The sequence below is a fragment of the Bacillus rossius genome (assembly GCF_032445375.1).
Source record: "Bacillus rossius redtenbacheri isolate Brsri chromosome 9 unlocalized genomic scaffold, Brsri_v3 Brsri_v3_scf9_1, whole genome shotgun sequence".
Lineage (NCBI taxonomy): Eukaryota > Metazoa > Arthropoda > Insecta > Phasmatodea > Bacillidae > Bacillus > Bacillus rossius.
Window position 1 is genome coordinate 6639021 of NW_026962012.1, and position 18317 is coordinate 6657337.

The window sequence follows — 18317 nt, forward strand, 5'->3', positions numbered from 1 at the left end:
TCCCGCCAAAATTGCGTCCTACTCTACTCGCATTGGCTGTTGCGCCATGAGTTCGTAACAGAAGTACAATATATATTTATTTCTTGTGCACATGACCTACTGTTACCGTTACTGTTATTTTTTTTCAAGTGTGCACCCAGACTCACACGGCCCGATTTACGGATTGACTTCCATCTCGGAATTTCAATCGCGTATTAAATGGACTCGGTAAAGCCGTTTCTTTTTTTTTGTCCAGCAGACGGCCTGCGTCTTGTTACTGGGGAACTTAAAACATTGGCTCAATTGTCGTGTTTGCACTATGCGAACAGGTTCAAAAGACTGTATTTATAGGCAGCGACTGTGTTTGACAACGGAAATTCTAATTGATACTTATTAACCATCACCAGGCGTTGTCAAACACACATTCCACTAGGTTTTTTGTTTTGTTTTGTAGTGCAGTATAGCGACATTGACGTACCAAGTGACTTCATCTTCGTCACAGCATCCTGACACTTACTAGCTCCATGTTCCCAAGTGTCGCAGGCTGTCCGAAATGTGTGCTTACAGTTTGCGTGGCGATAAATTAACGTGACGTCATAGCGAGAACCCCATGCCAAAAATGCAGATCGCGCACATAATGATAGACTAATTCTCAGTAGTTAATATCTTTCGCGGATTTGAAAAAAAAAAAAGAAATAAGCGTGTATTTCAGTACTCGCAGAAATGTGTAATATCTAAACTCGATAATGAGCAAATTTATGTGTTCACGTTTTGAAAAACACTTATAATACGAAACCAGGACACAAAATGTAAAGTAGAATTCTTTAAAATAATGCTGAGCGGGATAAATATACACAAAATTATGTTTTCAACTATATTTCTGGACACGAATCACACGTAGTTTCCGCACCCGCCGCTATAATTCGCTACGTCGACTATCGAATCTTTTGATTTGCAGAGCGAAATTTTAAACTGAAACGGGTCCAATAAAAGTGAAAAAGACTTGAAAAAATATCAAACCCCGGCTTTGGACCTGATTTTCGACAAGGCATTTAATTAAAATACGGCACATCTTTTTAAATTATTTAAAAATTTAAAGCTACAAAGTTTCCCTTTGGCTTTGTGAGCTTTGGTTCGCGCCAGCCGTCACAGATGGCAGCACCGTGGTTACAAATTTCCGTTACATTCACGAAATGTATCCGACCAAATGCCGTATACCGAGAGTTAACACGTTACACATCAAAAGTTTTTTGTGATGAGTGACATAATTGAACCGTTGCCTATAGCTGGTATCAAAAACTGTTATGCATCGTACAACATTGTTAACGTTGAAGCACCTGAACCATTGTATTGCTTAGTAAAACGAACCTGGAGTAAGAAGTAGGCTACCGTAATGTAACACATGGCAAAAGCGCACGAGAAAACCCCTCGGAATGTGTGTGAAGTAGTATCTGCTAGTATTATCTTTAAAAGATTTGTGCAAAGGGAGTGCATGACTTGAAGTAAGCTTTTGGACACACGCCATTGCTAAACACATGCATGTCTGTAGAAGAAAACTACAAAAAACCAAAAGATAAAAAACATAAATTAAGCAAAAATTGATGTTGTCAACAGGATATATACACCACATAATATTTCATAACAGGAATATGGTCAACAAATAAAGGAGAAACAAAGAAAAATGGACTAAGAGAACGAAAAAAAAAAAAAAAAAAAAACCACAAATGATGAATTGAACTTCAAAAAAATTCAGCACAACAGTTGAAACGAGACAAATCACAACAAAATGAAAAAAAACGAAACAAACGCAATAGTTTTCCAAAACAGAAACAAGCGACGTTTCGGGAACTGCTATCTGCTCCCGTCCTCAGGCAGAGACGCACATGGTACGGAAACACAGGTCAGTATCTGCTAGGTTGTTCCAACACTGCTTGTGCTCGTGATCCAGTGGCATCCTTGTCGAAAGCTGTTATCGAAGCCTGTGCGCAACCCTCCAATCGCGGAGGGCGGGCCGCAGATAGCAGCCGGGGGCAGATAACCAGCTGACCTCGCCTGGAGGGATGTTTGCTGGGGCAGGTCAGGGACAGATGCGTTTTCGGAGGGTTGTTTGCAGAACAAAAAAAAAATATACCACCCCTGTCCCAAACACAAATCTGAAGATGTTTGTTCACACGTCTGGGAGCTCATGTGAAACGGAGGGCAAGATAGTCCCGACCACGGGCATGGGGCAAATCCCCCTCGTAATTTAAAAGCCCTTCATGTTGGGGTCGCTGGCGCTTGCAGTCGTGACTGTGAATCGTGGATAGTAAACGTAATAATAAAGACAACACGTTTTTAAGAAAAAATTTTTTTCCTATTGCTATAGTGACTTTGAACTTGGTTTACACACCGCATACCTGTTAGATTATTATTTATTTTGGTATATTGCCGAAAGGAAGAATAACATACAACTATGAGGAAAAAAAATTTCACTTATTATTTCCTCCTACTTTTTCTGTACAATCAGCGCCCCCCCCCCCCCCCCCCACACACACACACACACAACGATTTGGGCCCCTGATCCAAATAATTTTTCTCTGATATCCCGCTGGCTTTGCGAACCATTCCCCACTAATCTAACCGTGCAAGACATGCAGGGGATAGTAATACAGGTGTGCAGTAACCAGAGCTGTAGTTACATTTGCGCGAGACTGGAAGGAATGTAACACGAAAGATTTTTTTTAAACCTCATTACGTTTTGTCAAATGAAAATAAAATAAAATAAAATAAAAGGGAAACTCAGCCTGCACCTTGGTGATTTATTTTCTTGCCCGAAAAAAAAATCTAAAATGAAGTTATTAAAAAATGTATAAAATCAAAAATAGGGCGAAGCGGTACGTCTGAGAGTGGAAGTGATGATAGCGTTGTTTCCCACACACCCCCCCCCCCCCTCACCCCTTCTTCGTGGGTTTAATGCAGACAGAAGTTCATGTTGTGCATTTTGAGTGAGTAATTTCCGTTATATTGGTTTTTGCTTTGCAAAAGTTTGTTTTGGGTTCCCAAGATGTCAATAAAATCACATTTTCCTGGGTGGGGGGGGGGGGGGGGGGGGGGCAGTAGTCCAGGAGTCGACGTCGTCCCGAGTGGAGTCCACAAGACAGCTGCGTCAGAACCTCGTGGAACTCGCGAAGAGAACTTTTTTTTTTGTTCTTTTAATGTTATTCGGAGCACGGTATATTTATTTCTTGCGCAAATGCCCGCTGGAGTTTTACCTTGAATTACACGAGCATGTAATTTACACGCCGCCGCCGGTCCGCCGGCTTCGCGCTGACAGCGCAGCAAACAAGTGCAAAACGTCGTGAAAATGCAGTTGTAACCTGAGAACACATCCGGTGGATTTTTTTTATTTTTTTTTTGTTTTTGCCAACGAAGCTTTTTTTTTATTTTGCGCAAACTTAGTGAATAAACCCGCGACGGCGAGGCCTAAATTCCCATTAGAAAATAAATGTCTCTCTTATGAACACATGTCCAGAAAGAATTAGAAAAAAATTATCAGAGTACAGACGTACACATTAGACAACACAGCGACAAAGGACGAACCCAACGACGATACTAGACAGATGATGTGGACAAAACAACAACGCACGAGCAAACCCAACGATGTGACAAAACATATTGTTACGAGTGGGGAAAACGCGTTCGTAAGAATAGCCCAAGTAATTTTTATACAGTTTTATTTACTACTATTATTTACATTACTAATTAAATGGCCACACTTAATGTCTGGTCACAAAAAAATAAGTATATGTTCAAGTCCACAGTTCGCACTCCTCACTGTAGCCAGGCTCGACAGTGGTTCGCCCCTTACCCCGCGCCTGTCCACACACACAGTCTCTCGCCACTCGGCCACACTCGCGCGGTCCCGTCGCTCCGCGCCTGCGCCATTCGCAGAGCTCGCACTTCACTCAACTCTCGGCTTGGATCTCTACCGCCGCGGAGGCACGCGTCGCCGCTTTTACACCCGTTGGCCGTCTTTCTGGAACCGACTGGAGTGGTTGTGACGTCGCGTCATCCCGGGTCGACCCAACTCTCGAAGCATCCAGAATGGAGGCGTATTATTCGCGCCACTTCACGCGGCGGCCTCTCTAAGCCCGCGGGATTCCCACGCCAACTCGGGGACAGATAACAGCGCCGAGGAAGGATGGTGCGGGGGTAGGGGGTGGCGAGGCCGGGCCACTGTAATCCCCGAAGGTATGCGCGCGTGACGTCAGAGGCCGTGCGGGGCCCGCCAGGCGCCCGGGTACCTGGCGCGCGGCACGCCCTTGCCATTCACGTTCGTAACAATACATTCTGGACACCGCAACGATGACAACACAGACAAAATACAGTAGGCTTCCTGAAACAACCTCCCACCCTCCGTTCTGCTATCCAGATTCTTACCCAGTGTGACAATTATTTAACCTATGCACTTGTAACTCATTTAACTCGCACCTGTCCGCACACAGTCTCTTTTTTTCCACTCAGGTATTTATGTTTAGATGTGTAATTCGTAATTGATTACGTTTTTGTGACTCGGACGATTTTTTCAAAATGTATCCAAACGCAAGTTAAAAAATAATCACGTAAGCAGCCTAGCATTTAAACTTTTAAGACATCCTGATACAACCAGATTTGACAGGCAAAAAATTTCAGACATTTGGAGGTTATAATTTCATCCGTACGTCCATCAAAAAAATATGAAATTACCAACTTCTGACAGACGGACGGATGCAATTTTTCGGTCCGTCTTACTGGCGGCATGCCACATGACGGACGGAGGGGACGGACTATTGTAATTTCGACTTTATTCGTGCTGTGAATTATTATTGTCGTGTGTTGTATTGGTTTTCCGGTCGGGTATTATTGCTTCTGCCCGGGGACAGTAATCGGCCGGGTCGTTTGGGTCCCTCGTTTTTTTTTTTTTTTTTTTTTTTTTTTTTTTTTTTTTTTTTTTTTTTACTGCGGATGTTTGTGTTCCGTCACGCGGTTAGCTTCCGAAAACACGCGAACTGCTGCGGCCAGATGGATCTCCCGTCGAAGGAAACAAGTGATTTCCGATAGAGAAAAACTTGCGGAACTTCATAACTCGACGTTATAGCTTCAGCGTATATTTAAGGAAAAAAATGGGCGTGTCGTCTAATTGTCCGGTACGTGACGTTATTCAAGAATTACCGCGGGGTACGCCAGTTTGAATTTTTTTTTTTTTTTCCTTTTTAGGTTGTGATCATTGAAGATCTTTTCGTGAAGCCAATGTTAGAACGGGAGTTGGCGTGATAGCAACATTTATGTTTCTAAATTTTTTTAAAATCAATTATATCTCCTAGGCCGTTGGAATGACAGAACTGAATAACGAACTATCTACTTGGGTTGGACCTTAGTGTATACATGCCCTCCGACGTCACTCACACGACCTCGATCCTCATGGGTACTAGTTTTTACCTCAATGAACTGTACTTTTTCTTAGGAAGCATTTTCCTCCATTTCTATTGGCATTTAATGGAACAGGTTTGCGCCCTGATTCTTATAAATTATTAGTGGGGTCAGACCAGCTGTGTATTAAAACTTTGTAGCATTCATTACCTGTGTGTCGCGGTTGGCTGGGTTTATTTCAGGCACATGTCCACTGTCAGCTCACCAATCACAGCCATCCAGTGCGGAAGCAAATGCGTCCTGAATGGCCCGGCCAAATACGGCGATGGCTTCCCTTGCAGACGGCCGCCAATCACAAGGGAACACTCTCTAGCGCAGGCATACCTTATTGCAGTGTAATGAGTGATCAGATTGTTTCGCAAACAATACGTGGTATTGATTATCAGACATCTTCCTACAATGCACTCAGACGCGTTGGGTGATATTTTTGATAATATATTTCCCGTGTACGAAAAACGGCCAGGTGCCTTGACACAAATTTTGTAACATTCAAACTACATCTTATAAGGTAGGCAAGGTAATGTGATGAATTTACCAAGAACACTGGTTAAAACTATCCTGTGATCGTGAATTTAAAAATATCATTTTTAAATTGATGTTAAGATTTTACTTTAACAATCTTCGTCCTGTAGTTGAGTATTGCAGCACGTAGCTCAGAATTTTAAATTAGCGCAGGTTAAGGTGAAAACGGTTAAATTTACGCCAAAAAATTCCACGTAACTCTAGATTATTAAAGTATGCATAACCTCTCTCACTCTTTTTTTTTGTTAGATCGCGGAATGCATTGTTTTCGTATTCCATTGTCTGCGTTAATGTGAAAACCGTGCTGTGTGTTTCCACTGTATGCCCTTGCAATGCCGAGGTACTTTGATTTCAATCGTTAGTGGAAAAAAGATAACGAATCACGAATTTCAATCTGTGCTTCGGTTGCGTTAGTTATCTGTGAACTGAGTCGTTTTCCATTACGACCATTTCCACGATAGCTGAGAGATCGAATGATAACGTAGCGACATCGAGCTCCGAGTCACAGTTTTGAGAATTTTGAAGGGATAAGTAAAATTAAATAAATTAAACGAATGAAATTACAAACCATGTAATCTAAGTAGCCATTAACATTGTCTTTGAACTTAAAAACAAAGTTTCAGTTCTCAGTCAATTTAACTCTCCTTATCGGCACTGCTAACTGTGGCACTAACTACGATATACATATATACATACACACACCTACACACACACACGCACACGCACACACACACACACACACATACACATATATATATAATAGTTAATTTTTGAAAGCTAAACCACAAAAAATTTACAAGTTTAGCAGTGTTTAATGTAATTATAAAATTATGACCGTAAACGGTATAAAACACCATTAATATAACCTAATAAAACCACTGTTATATTGACGATTCTCACATGGAATACTTCTAGACAGAAATGTAGCGTTACAAAAATTAGTGTTGAAATGTCACCTTCATATTATACAAGAACATGTTTTTAAAATATGTTTTGCATAGCTGTCAAATGTAAATTTTTTTATTCCACCTATTTTCATTATTGGCAAGAATATTTTTTAAGGTACCTGGGTGTAATAAGACCCACGTAACTCAACTTCGGCGACTTACACACTCAAGACTAATAATTTGCGGATGCCCCATTCGGATACTAGAGTTCATAACAAAATAGTGGGTAAGTGTACCGTATTTAAAACAGGACCAGCGAACACTGCAAAGTGAGGAACCACTGTTGTTTCGCGGATTCATTGGATAGTAAATTAGACTATCTTGCAGACGGCAGCCAATTACAAGGAAGCAGTCGCTATCGCAGGCATTACTTATTACCAGAGTCCCGGAAACTTTGCGCATTCGTTTGGCCTCAGGGTTGAATTTAAAGTAATAGTTAGCTTAACCCTTGTTTGCTTTTCCATTGGTTTATTTCTTCGCAAAAAAATTATCCTTGCTAATTGGTAGTTGGGCATTCATTGACTCGCGGTCGAAAAAGGGGCGTGTCTAAATAACTGCGCTCCAATCATGAATACGGTTCGAGAGCGTGAAGTTTTGCATTCTAACCTGCGCGAAATTTCCGTGTCTCCTACTTATTCGCAGTCGCGAAGATGACGTGACCGTAATGAAGTCGCTTACAAGCACTGTTGACGGAACAGCAGCAGCAGAAGGATACGTGGGCAAGTTACGTGACGCTGCTATCGGACCCATGCCAGTCCCTGGTTGCAACACTGGAGGGGGGGGGGGGGGACCGCCGAGTGCTATATCTCTCTCCCTAGGACCCCCGAGAGGCAAGCCGTGCCGCGGGCAGGTAGCCGCCCCCATCTGGGGCACTCTGAACACACCTGCCCCCGACTGGCCCCCTCACACAGGCCGTCGGTACACACGCCACTCGTCGGCTTCGAACAGGAAACAAACGACAATGAGCTGGGTTATGTCCTCACTTAGTTATCTTCAATACACACTGATAGAGTCTCAACCGAACTTGGAGAAATATGGTGGTTTGTATTTCCTTTTTTTTTCCTTTCGATTTTTTATATTAATTAATATTTCAATTGAAATATTTTAAAACGCGAGTTTGCGATCCTCAGTAATTACGCCCAGTAAAAAATTTAAAAAAACGTAATCATTTCGATGAGCTATTGTGGTTGCCTAAAATCGTATTCGTGTAATACGATACATAAATAAATACATGTGTGCTTTTCAACTTCTCTTTATTTCCTGAAAAAGTCCGAAGGGGGTGGGGCCTTAAAAATTACAAAATTAATTGTAGTATTGGTTCGTTAGTGTTAGGTTGGATGTATGCAACCATATATGCTCGTTATTAGCTCTGTAACAGGTAATATCATTGTGATTATGATTCATTAGTTCCCTTTCGCGTTGTAACCCTTCTTCCTCCTTAATTGGAAGAGGGGTTGCGTCCCCGACTCACTCTGGGCGCGAAGGGAAAAAATAAATATTAAAACCAGGCATAAAAAGCTAAACAATATAAATTCCCCACACCACTGCCCAGGGGTCAGGCCAAAAAAAATTCTAAAGGGTATAATAGTAGAGTAACCATTAAACAAACAAGAGGCAAGACTTTGGACGTATGTTATTAAAAAATAGAAATTTGCAAAAATAATTTTTACTATACATAACCATACAAGCTTAGTTACAAAAGCTGACGTTAATAATGGCAGCATCTTATCCCCATTTGCGATACTAACAATAACCTTTAAAAAATCGTAAAAATATAAATACTGATAACAACAAGTATAAAAATATATAAGGGCGTGAGGCGTGGCCACTATAAAATATCAAAATTTACTGACTGCCCTAATACCAAAAATCAAACAAGACAATCAATACAAATATATAAAAAATCTACAAAAATAATACTGAAGTACAAACAAATTATTTAAATAAAGTTCTTAAACTCTCAATCAACGGTTTAGTCTTTCTTCAGATGTTCGTTGCTAAAGACTTGCCAAAAAAACAAAGTTAATATCCTAGGCGTGCGCTGGCTTCCTGACCTTCCTCACCAACTCCAGAGTCTAATGCCACGCCGGGCCATAGGTACGAATTCACAAAGGCGTGAACGATGACCAAAAAAAAATTATCTTATTTTTAAGGGAAATGTAGCAAAAACTCTTCACGTAACATAACCATGTTACCACAGAAGTATTTATCATCAGCTTCAAACAAAGTCTTACTTCTTTATTAACTTGCCAATGATTTTATAAAAACGTAGAATGGCCGCACCAACCAACATCAGGCTGCGCATGTAGTCCAATACCGATCGCATACATTTAATAATACTGCACAAGCTGATATATTAGCTAAATGCCAACTTTACGTATGCAAATTCCGATGACAAAGTCTCAAAAACAAATTGCAAAATGTTCGTTTCTTCCAAACTTATACTTTTATTACAACTACAGGCAAACGGGCGACCTTTTTTTAAAAAAATCCCACACTGGAACAACGTGTGAAAACAAATGGGCCTCTTCACCAAACAGGCTAATAAAAGTTCCGTCCAAATAAAATTTAGTATGGGAAAATACACGGTTCACTAGGTTTGCCAAAAACCAGTGCAGCACCACGAGGGTAAAAATCAAAATCGCGGCCTCTCTTTACCTTGATTTCTTCTGTACCACAGGGCAATCCATTTGCCCTGTCACCCATCGTGGAGCCTCCAACCCAATACTCTTCGTCGCCCGTTGCCGTCCGGCATACCAGTCCGCGCCGTCACATGGCTCTGTCCTCGACGGTCGCTCGGCACAAACTCTCCCGGCCCCAGCTGATTTTTTCTCCCCGGCAAGCCGAATGTCTGACGTCATCAGCCAACCGCCGGGCGCTCGCCAAGTGGTATTTACGTGAAACACAATCGATGTTCTTAAACTCATAATCGATAGCTACCAAACGGCGTATAACTAATTAACAGAAACAAATATAATTAAAAGAATTTACAGATAAATTAACATTAATTAAAAAAGGCGTAAAAATACGTGAAATAAAAACCATATAAAACTAGAGACCAGCAACAAAAATAAATTACAAGTAAAAATGTGGCCCTGCCGGCCACAACCTCCGCCTTGAACAAAAAAAAAATTTAAACAGCAAAGAAAATTTTAAAAATAACCACAACTACAAATTATAAAAAAAAAAACATACCAGAGTAAGTTCCAAATAAAATAAAAAATAAAAATATTTAGCCATATTCACCCTAAAAGGGTCATCCACATTCATTTTAGGAACTCCGCCTTACAAACATTTTCAAATGACTAACATGGGCCTTTTTTACCTTATTATTTCTTTCAACTTCTTCCAACAAGACAGTAACCGGCCCTAAAATCTTTACAATCTTATACGGTCCATCATACTTATTCTCTAACTTAGAGCTCTGATACCCTACTTTGTCACTCAAAACAAATTGCCTGCATAGCACTTCATCACCAATTTTAAATACATTATCCACTCGCCCCTTATTATAAAACTTACTCATTTTCTTTCTAACCTTTTGCAGATTTTCGGCTGCTTCTTCCCACATTTTTTCCAACAAACGGGGGCTTCGGGTTTCCAAAAGGGCTGGACGCAAACCCCAACAATTTAGTAAAGGATGGGGTACATTTCTTCCCAAAAAAATTTCCGATGGTGTGAATTTAGTACCACTGTGTATGGTCATGTTAAAAGCTAAATTTAATACGTGGATAACACTGTCCCACTTCCGTTGGTTACGTTGATGAAAAATCGTGAGGGCCACTTTGACATTTTTATTCACCCTTTCAACCAAATTAGGGTTGGGATAATAGGGGCTGGTAGTAATATGTTTTATACCCCAATCTAAACACATCACTTCAAAACACTTACTCTTAAAATATGTAGCATTATCTGATACTACTTGCTCCGGGCTACCAAACAAACCCCACACTTTAGTTTCTAAAGCCTTAATAATATTCTCGCTTTTCATATTACACAAAGGCAAAAAAAAACAAAATTTAGAAAAACCATCTACCGCTATAAGTAAGCAATTATTCCCCCCTAATGATCTAGGTAGGGGCCCAAAAATGTCCAAATAAACCCTTTCCCAAGGTCTAGTCAGAGCTTCAACAGAGTATTTACCTATCTTACTATGTCTAGATTGCTTAGCGCGCTGGCAATCTTCACAGCTTAAAACATGATCTTTTACGTCTTTTTTCAAACCTGGCCAAAAAAATTCTTTAGAGATTTTATCTATAGTTTTTTCGATTCCGCCATGCGCGCCTATATTAGAATCATGGTAATACCGCATTATCATTTTCCTTACCCCCTTAGGAACAAAAACTTTATGTTCTCCATCTTTCATCCAACACAAAAGCCCGTCTTTCATTCCTAAGTCTATAGTAGTATCCTGTCCCAAACGCGTTATTAAATCTTTAGTCTCAGGATCCTCTTTTTGTATTTCGCGCAAATCAATAAATCCTTGAGGGAATTCCCTCAGGATGTTACATTCTTCCTTGTCTTCAGTTCTCATTTCGTCTTTACACTGAAACTCATGTTCATCAAACATGCGCGATAAGGCATCGGCCACTACATTATCCTGTCCTTTCATATGTTTGAGGTCAAAACGAAAACGCGTCAACCGCATGATCCACCGCCCTATTTTCCCTAGTTGCCGCGGGTGGGAAAAAAGCCATGTCAAAGCCTGGTTGTCAGTCCATAATTCAAATTTCTCATGTTCAAGAAAACTCTCAAATCTCTCCAACGCAAATATGCACGCTAATGCTTCCTTCTCATATACACTGTATTTTAACTCGTGCTTATTTAGGGATTTACTAGCATACATAACCGGTTTTAAACCTCCCTCACGTTCTTGCAACAAAACCGCCCCCAGACCTACTCCCGAAGCGTCCACTTGCACAATAAATTTTTGCTCAAAATCCGGAAGTATTAAAATGGGGGGTTGAGCTATGGCTTTCTTTAAATTCCTAAAGGCCTGTTCTTCCTCTTCCCCCCATACAAACTTAACATCTTTCCTTTTCAAATTATTTAAAGGCGCGCATAGGTTAGCGTAATTCGGTATAAAACGGGAAAAATAACCAAGCATTCCTAAAAAGCGCATCACTCCCTTAACATTACGGGGGGCCGGGAAATTAACTATGGGGTTTATCTTATCTTGGTCCATGACCAATTCACCTTCTCGGATTATGTATCCTAAAAATTTTATCTCGCTACGGGCCCAAACTATTTTTTCCGGATTTACGGTAAAGCCGGCTCCCTTTAGTTTCTCAAGTACTTTTCTTATATGTTCTATATGTTCTTCAAAACTATTTGAAAAAACACAAATATCATCCAAGAAACTTATTACAAATTTATACTGATATTCTTGTAATATGTGCCCTAAAATTCGTGACAAACATTGGGCCCCAAAATTCACCCCAAAAGGCACTCTAGTCCATTCAAAGTGCCCCCAAGGAGTGACAAACCCGGTAAATTTCTGACTACTTGCTTCTAATTCACATTGATGAAACGCCGAGTTCAAATCAAGCACCGTAAAAAACTTGGCTTTTCCCAAATATTGCAAAACAATTTCAACTTTAGGCATGGGAAACGGATCTAGTTTTACCCTGTCATTAAGGAGGCGATAGTCAAGGACCAAACGATATTTGCCCTTATTTTTCTTATCTACTAAAAAGGCAGGTGAGGCAAAATTGGATTTAGAAGGGACTATTACCTTATTATCAAGTAAATCATTAATAATTTCTCGAAAGGCTTTCATTTTAGGCGGGGCACATTGATACGGCACACATTTAATAGGGGTTTCATCTACCAGCACGATCTTGTATGGCATTAGCGTACATTTGCCAATGTTAGTAGTGATAACATCCTTATATTCCTCGCTTAATTGCTGTATCTGCAATTTTTCCTTCTCACCCAACCTTTGCTCTAACCCTTCGATACCACCACAAACCACCTTTCTTTTTTTTTTATTCTCCCACAATTTTATCTTAATTTTATCATTAAAATCGAACCTCATTACTTTCTCGCCGCACACTATTATAGCCTTACTATCATTTAAAAAATCCATTCCCAAAACTACTTCATGGATCAAATCGGGCATTACCCAGAATTCACGTGTCCAAGATAAATGTTCCAATTTAAAATGTAAAAATACTTTTACCTTTACCTGAACCTTTTGCCCGTCCGCCATGGCCACATTAATGCCTTGACTACTTACGATCTTAGTTTTCAAAAATTTATGATCGCGCACCAAATTACTCAAAAATTTCTGCTGGATGAAACTACAACTAGCCCCCGTATCAAGTAAAGCTTCTATCTCACGATCATACAACCAAACTTTGACACATAAACCTCTTTTTGCCTGAATGACCGCCAAACTATGCTTATTGTTAAATCGATATTTCTTAACTTCCTTACGGAAATTACATTTCCCGCTATTATGACCATCTTTATTACAAAAACCACAAACTAATTTTTTCTTGCGATTACATTTTTTTATCAAATGGTCCATGCTGCCACACCTAAAACATGTCTTGTGTCTTTCCTGCTCCGGTTTCTTTTTAAAGCAAAATATTTCTAAATGACCATATTTGCCACAAAAACCACAAACAAATTTATTAACCTCCGAAACCGAGCAATCCTTAGCAAAATGCCCTACCTTATTACACTTAAAACAAGTCTTATCAATTTTTTTATTACCCGGCGTTTTAAAACAAACCGGTTTAAAATTGATTTTGCCTTTACACTTATCGAATTCACATTTAGCGTAAAAAATATTATCTACCTGGATAGCCCAAGTGTTGAGTTCCTCCACACTCTTAGGTCTGCCAATAAATGCGCATTCGTGTCTGATGGCAGGATTTAGATTTTCCAAAATAATAGCTACAAAACGGTGATCATCTAACTGCAGACCAAATACATTAACGTGATTTCTAATATCCTGTATAAATTCTAAGGTGCTTTCATTTTCCCGTTGAAAACGGAAAATCAATTCCTTAATTAGATCGTCCTTCACCCTCTTAGGGCACAAATATTCCCACAAATTCTCTTTCACTACCGACCATCCAACAGACTTATTTATACCTGACGTAATCACGTCTCTAGCGATCCCGCTACATTTAGTCGAAATACACCTTAACAATTCTTGCTCATTTTGTAAACAACAATTAGTTTTCAAACTATCTACTCCCAAGCAAAACTTTATTAAATCTCTTGGCCCACCGGAGCATAAAGATGGCAACCTATCCAGTTCTTTGAAAAGTAATTTACTTTGCATAGCAGTATTCAATGAATTTACTTGGCTGATCTCCGAATTCTCCACATTTTCCTCAACAGGTTTTTTCCTCCCTTCTTTAATGTGGGTACTTAATTTCCTGCGTAAGGTATCAATGTCATCCTCCAGACCACTCTCTACTCCCGCTGCTTGCAAATTAGCGTAAACCTGTTCTTTGGGAAGTTTATAAATCCAAGAAACTGCCATTATTAAAAAAATCAAAAAAGTCAGCAAAATCGCAAAAGTCCAAAGTCTCTGCCTAGCAGAGTGGCGCAGGTTGTAACCCTTCTTCCTCCTTAATTGGAAGAGGGGTTGCGTCCCCGACTCACTCTGGGCGCGAAGGGAAAAAATAAATATTAAAACCAGGCATAAAAAGCTAAACAATATAAATTCCCCACACCACTGCCCAGGGGTCAGGCCAAAAAAAATTCTAAAGGGTATAATAGTAGAGTAACCATTAAACAAACAAGAGGCAAGACTTTGGACGTATGTTATTAAAAAATAGAAATTTGCAAAAATAATTTTTACTATACATAACCATACAAGCTTAGTTACAAAAGCTGACGTTAATAATGGCAGCATCTTATCCCCATTTGCGATACTAACAATAACCTTTAAAAAATCGTAAAAATATAAATACTGATAACAACAAGTATAAAAATATATAAGGGCGTGAGGCGTGGCCACTATAAAATATCAAAATTTACTGACTGCCCTAATACCAAAAATCAAACAAGACAATCAATACAAATATATAAAAAATCTACAAAAATAATACTGAAGTACAAACAAATTATTTAAATAAAGTTCTTAAACTCTCAATCAACGGTTTAGTCTTTCTTCAGATGTTCGTTGCTAAAGACTTGCCAAAAAAACAAAGTTAATATCCTAGGCGTGCGCTGGCTTCCTGACCTTCCTCACCAACTCCAGAGTCTAATGCCACGCCGGGCCATAGGTACGAATTCACAAAGGCGTGAACGATGACCAAAAAAAAATTATCTTATTTTTAAGGGAAATGTAGCAAAAACTCTTCACGTAACATAACCATGTTACCACAGAAGTATTTATCATCAGCTTCAAACAAAGTCTTACTTCTTTATTAACTTGCCAATGATTTTATAAAAACGTAGAATGGCCGCACCAACCAACATCAGGCTGCGCATGTAGTCCAATACCGATCGCATACATTTAATAATACTGCACAAGCTGATATATTAGCTAAATGCCAACTTTACGTATGCAAATTCCGATGACAAAGTCTCAAAAACAAATTGCAAAATGTTCGTTTCTTCCAAACTTATACTTTTATTACAACTACAGGCAAACGGGCGACCTTTTTTTAAAAAAATCCCACACTGGAACAACGTGTGAAAACAAATGGGCCTCTTCACCAAACAGGCTAATAAAAGTTCCGTCCAAATAAAATTTAGTATGGGAAAATACACGGTTCACTAGGTTTGCCAAAAACCAGTGCAGCACCACGAGGGTAAAAATCAAAATCGCGGCCTCTCTTTACCTTGATTTCTTCTGTACCACAGGGCAATCCATTTGCCCTGTCACCCATCGTGGAGCCTCCAACCCAATACTCTTCGTCGCCCGTTGCCGTCCGGCATACCAGTCCGCGCCGTCACATGGCTCTGTCCTCGACGGTCGCTCGGCACAAACTCTCCCGGCCCCAGCTGATTTTTTCTCCCCGGCAAGCCGAATGTCTGACGTCATCAGCCAACCGCCGGGCGCTCGCCAAGTGGTATTTACGTGAAACACAATCGATGTTCTTAAACTCATAATCGATAGCTACCAAACGGCGTATAACTAATTAACAGAAACAAATATAATTAAAAGAATTTACAGATAAATTAACATTAATTAAAAAAGGCGTAAAAATACGTGAAATAAAAACCATATAAAACTAGAGACCAGCAACAAAAATAAATTACAAGTAAAAATGTGGCCCTGCCGGCCACAGCGTGTTATAACGTTTTTTTCACATGGCCCTGTATGTATATGTGTATATATATATACACACACACACACACATATATATATATATATAAACACACGCTTGCATACACACAACAACAAACACACACACACACGCCCTGAGCCACACATGTCCCTAGTTTAGGAAAAACTAATTTTCTCTACAGTCTAGACTTTTTTTCCTTCACCATCCTTTTTTTATCACCCTCCTGGTTTACCCCAGCACATCTCCTGTCTTTACGGTTCATTTCCAAGCCACACAGGCCGGGAACTTGTTCCTAAAAGGACCCGCCAGCCCTTCCCCTTTGTCGCTCCCGCGGAACCGCGGGACCATAAAGACCCCTACCACCCCTACCACCCGATGATTCACGATCAGATAGTGAGGCGGTTCTCGAAAGAGACTGGAGGCCGACGGAGGAAGACTGCCACCGAGTGTTGCGGAGGGTAAACTGTTCCGAACACTCTAGAGTTTCGACCCGACATCCCACCCAGCCCTATTAACCTACTCATGTATTACGAACGCATTGGGTGGCGGTGAGGGATGGGGCGAGAGTGTCACGTGAAACATCCAGGCCGTCAGGGATAATTTATCGTCCGGCGAGGGTTGGCAACCCTTCTCCCCCACGAGTTCTACTCTCAGAACTCACTCCCTCTTCAATTTTGACGTCGTTCCTGACCAAGATAAAAAAATAAAATAAAACCTCCGCAGCTTTTTTCCCCCTCGCTGCACGAAAGAATGTCTCTTCCATCGGAGATGAAACACTTCCCCCTCCCCCTCCCGGACTATTACAGCCGTTGTTTCTGTTCATCGTCTGCGCGCCGCTGTGTTTACGACGGCCGACGGCGCTGTGTCCGCACGTGGGCCGCGCACAAGGCTTGTCTGTGCTCGTCTGGTGGGGCGCCTGGCGGAGCACGTGGTGGCGTCGTCATGTCTGCGCGCAGTCCGGTCTTGTCGTGGCTTGTCTCTTTTTACCGTCACATTTGGTGGGTCTGTTTACTAACCACGTATACCCCCAGGCAGTATTCACTCACTTCTACAGGTTAAACTCAATTCCTTTTTTTTCTCTCTCTTTCTCTCTCAAATCTGTCTCTAATGATTCTACGCTACCAACCTCACATCATAAAACAAAACAAAAAAAGTTTTGTCCCGAACGATATCAGGATCTAGGATTTTTACAGATTCCTGGGTTCAGGATCTAGGTCCTTTTTAATACATTTAAACGGTTTAATATAAAAATCTACTAATTTGTAGTTTCATGTCTTGCCATTAAGGATTTATTTTAAACTGAAAAGGTGGTGTTCGTTGACGGTCTAAAATAATGTTATGCTAACTAGTAGTTTTACAATACATAACCATCGTTGGCCTCTAAATCTGCGTTTTTAATTTACACAACTTCCCATGTAATGCAATACACACAGATTTACTTTGCGGTAGCTACAAATACTGAAAATACGCAAATATGAAGTTACCATTAACCAGTGCCTTCAAGAATCGAGCGATACTGGGTATCGCTATTTATCAAAAGTCTATTTTGCTTGAATTTTCTTTTTATATTAACATTTAAGTTTAGTGGTAACATAAAACACAAATTTGCAGTCTAAAAATATGCAGGCATATGCAGCTAGAATTATTAAAAATGTGTATAAGTTCTGCGGCTTTCACTTACGTGAATAAAATCTGAAAGATTCATAAATCGACCTGTTAACAGAACTAGATAACACGTAGTTACTGGAAGTGTTCGTGAGTTCTGTTTCAATAAACGGGTTCAGTTTGTGAGAGCTCTGCTAATGAATGTTTGCGCATGTGTTTGTCAGAGTGCATGGCTTGAGTCGTTTTCTTTAAGGCGCACCTCAGATATCATCATGAAACCACGTCTCGTATTTAAAAAATAGAACAACGCAGAACTTGGTTTGTATTATTCTTTACTTCCTTTACGACCTTACGCGAGACATTGGAGGAGTACACGTTCGAATTAGGTTAGTCCGTGTTCGAATTGGCAAATTTTGTTTGCAAAATGGTCACGTGACCCTATTTTGAGAATAAGATGACTATTTAAATAAATAGTTTTACGTATTTTGTATTTAAAAAACTTAACAAAATCACTTGATAAGCGTACAAAGTTACGCATTCATTATGTCTAAATATT

At 40.1% G+C, this 18317-nt stretch overlaps 1 protein-coding gene across 6 annotated transcripts in view; it reads left to right on the forward strand.

The window, feature by feature from the left end:
- LOC134542613 (rho GTPase-activating protein 20-like) overlaps positions 1-18317 on the forward strand; it is a 927095-nt gene that overhangs the window by 813675 nt on the left and 95103 nt on the right. The window lies entirely within an intron of this gene.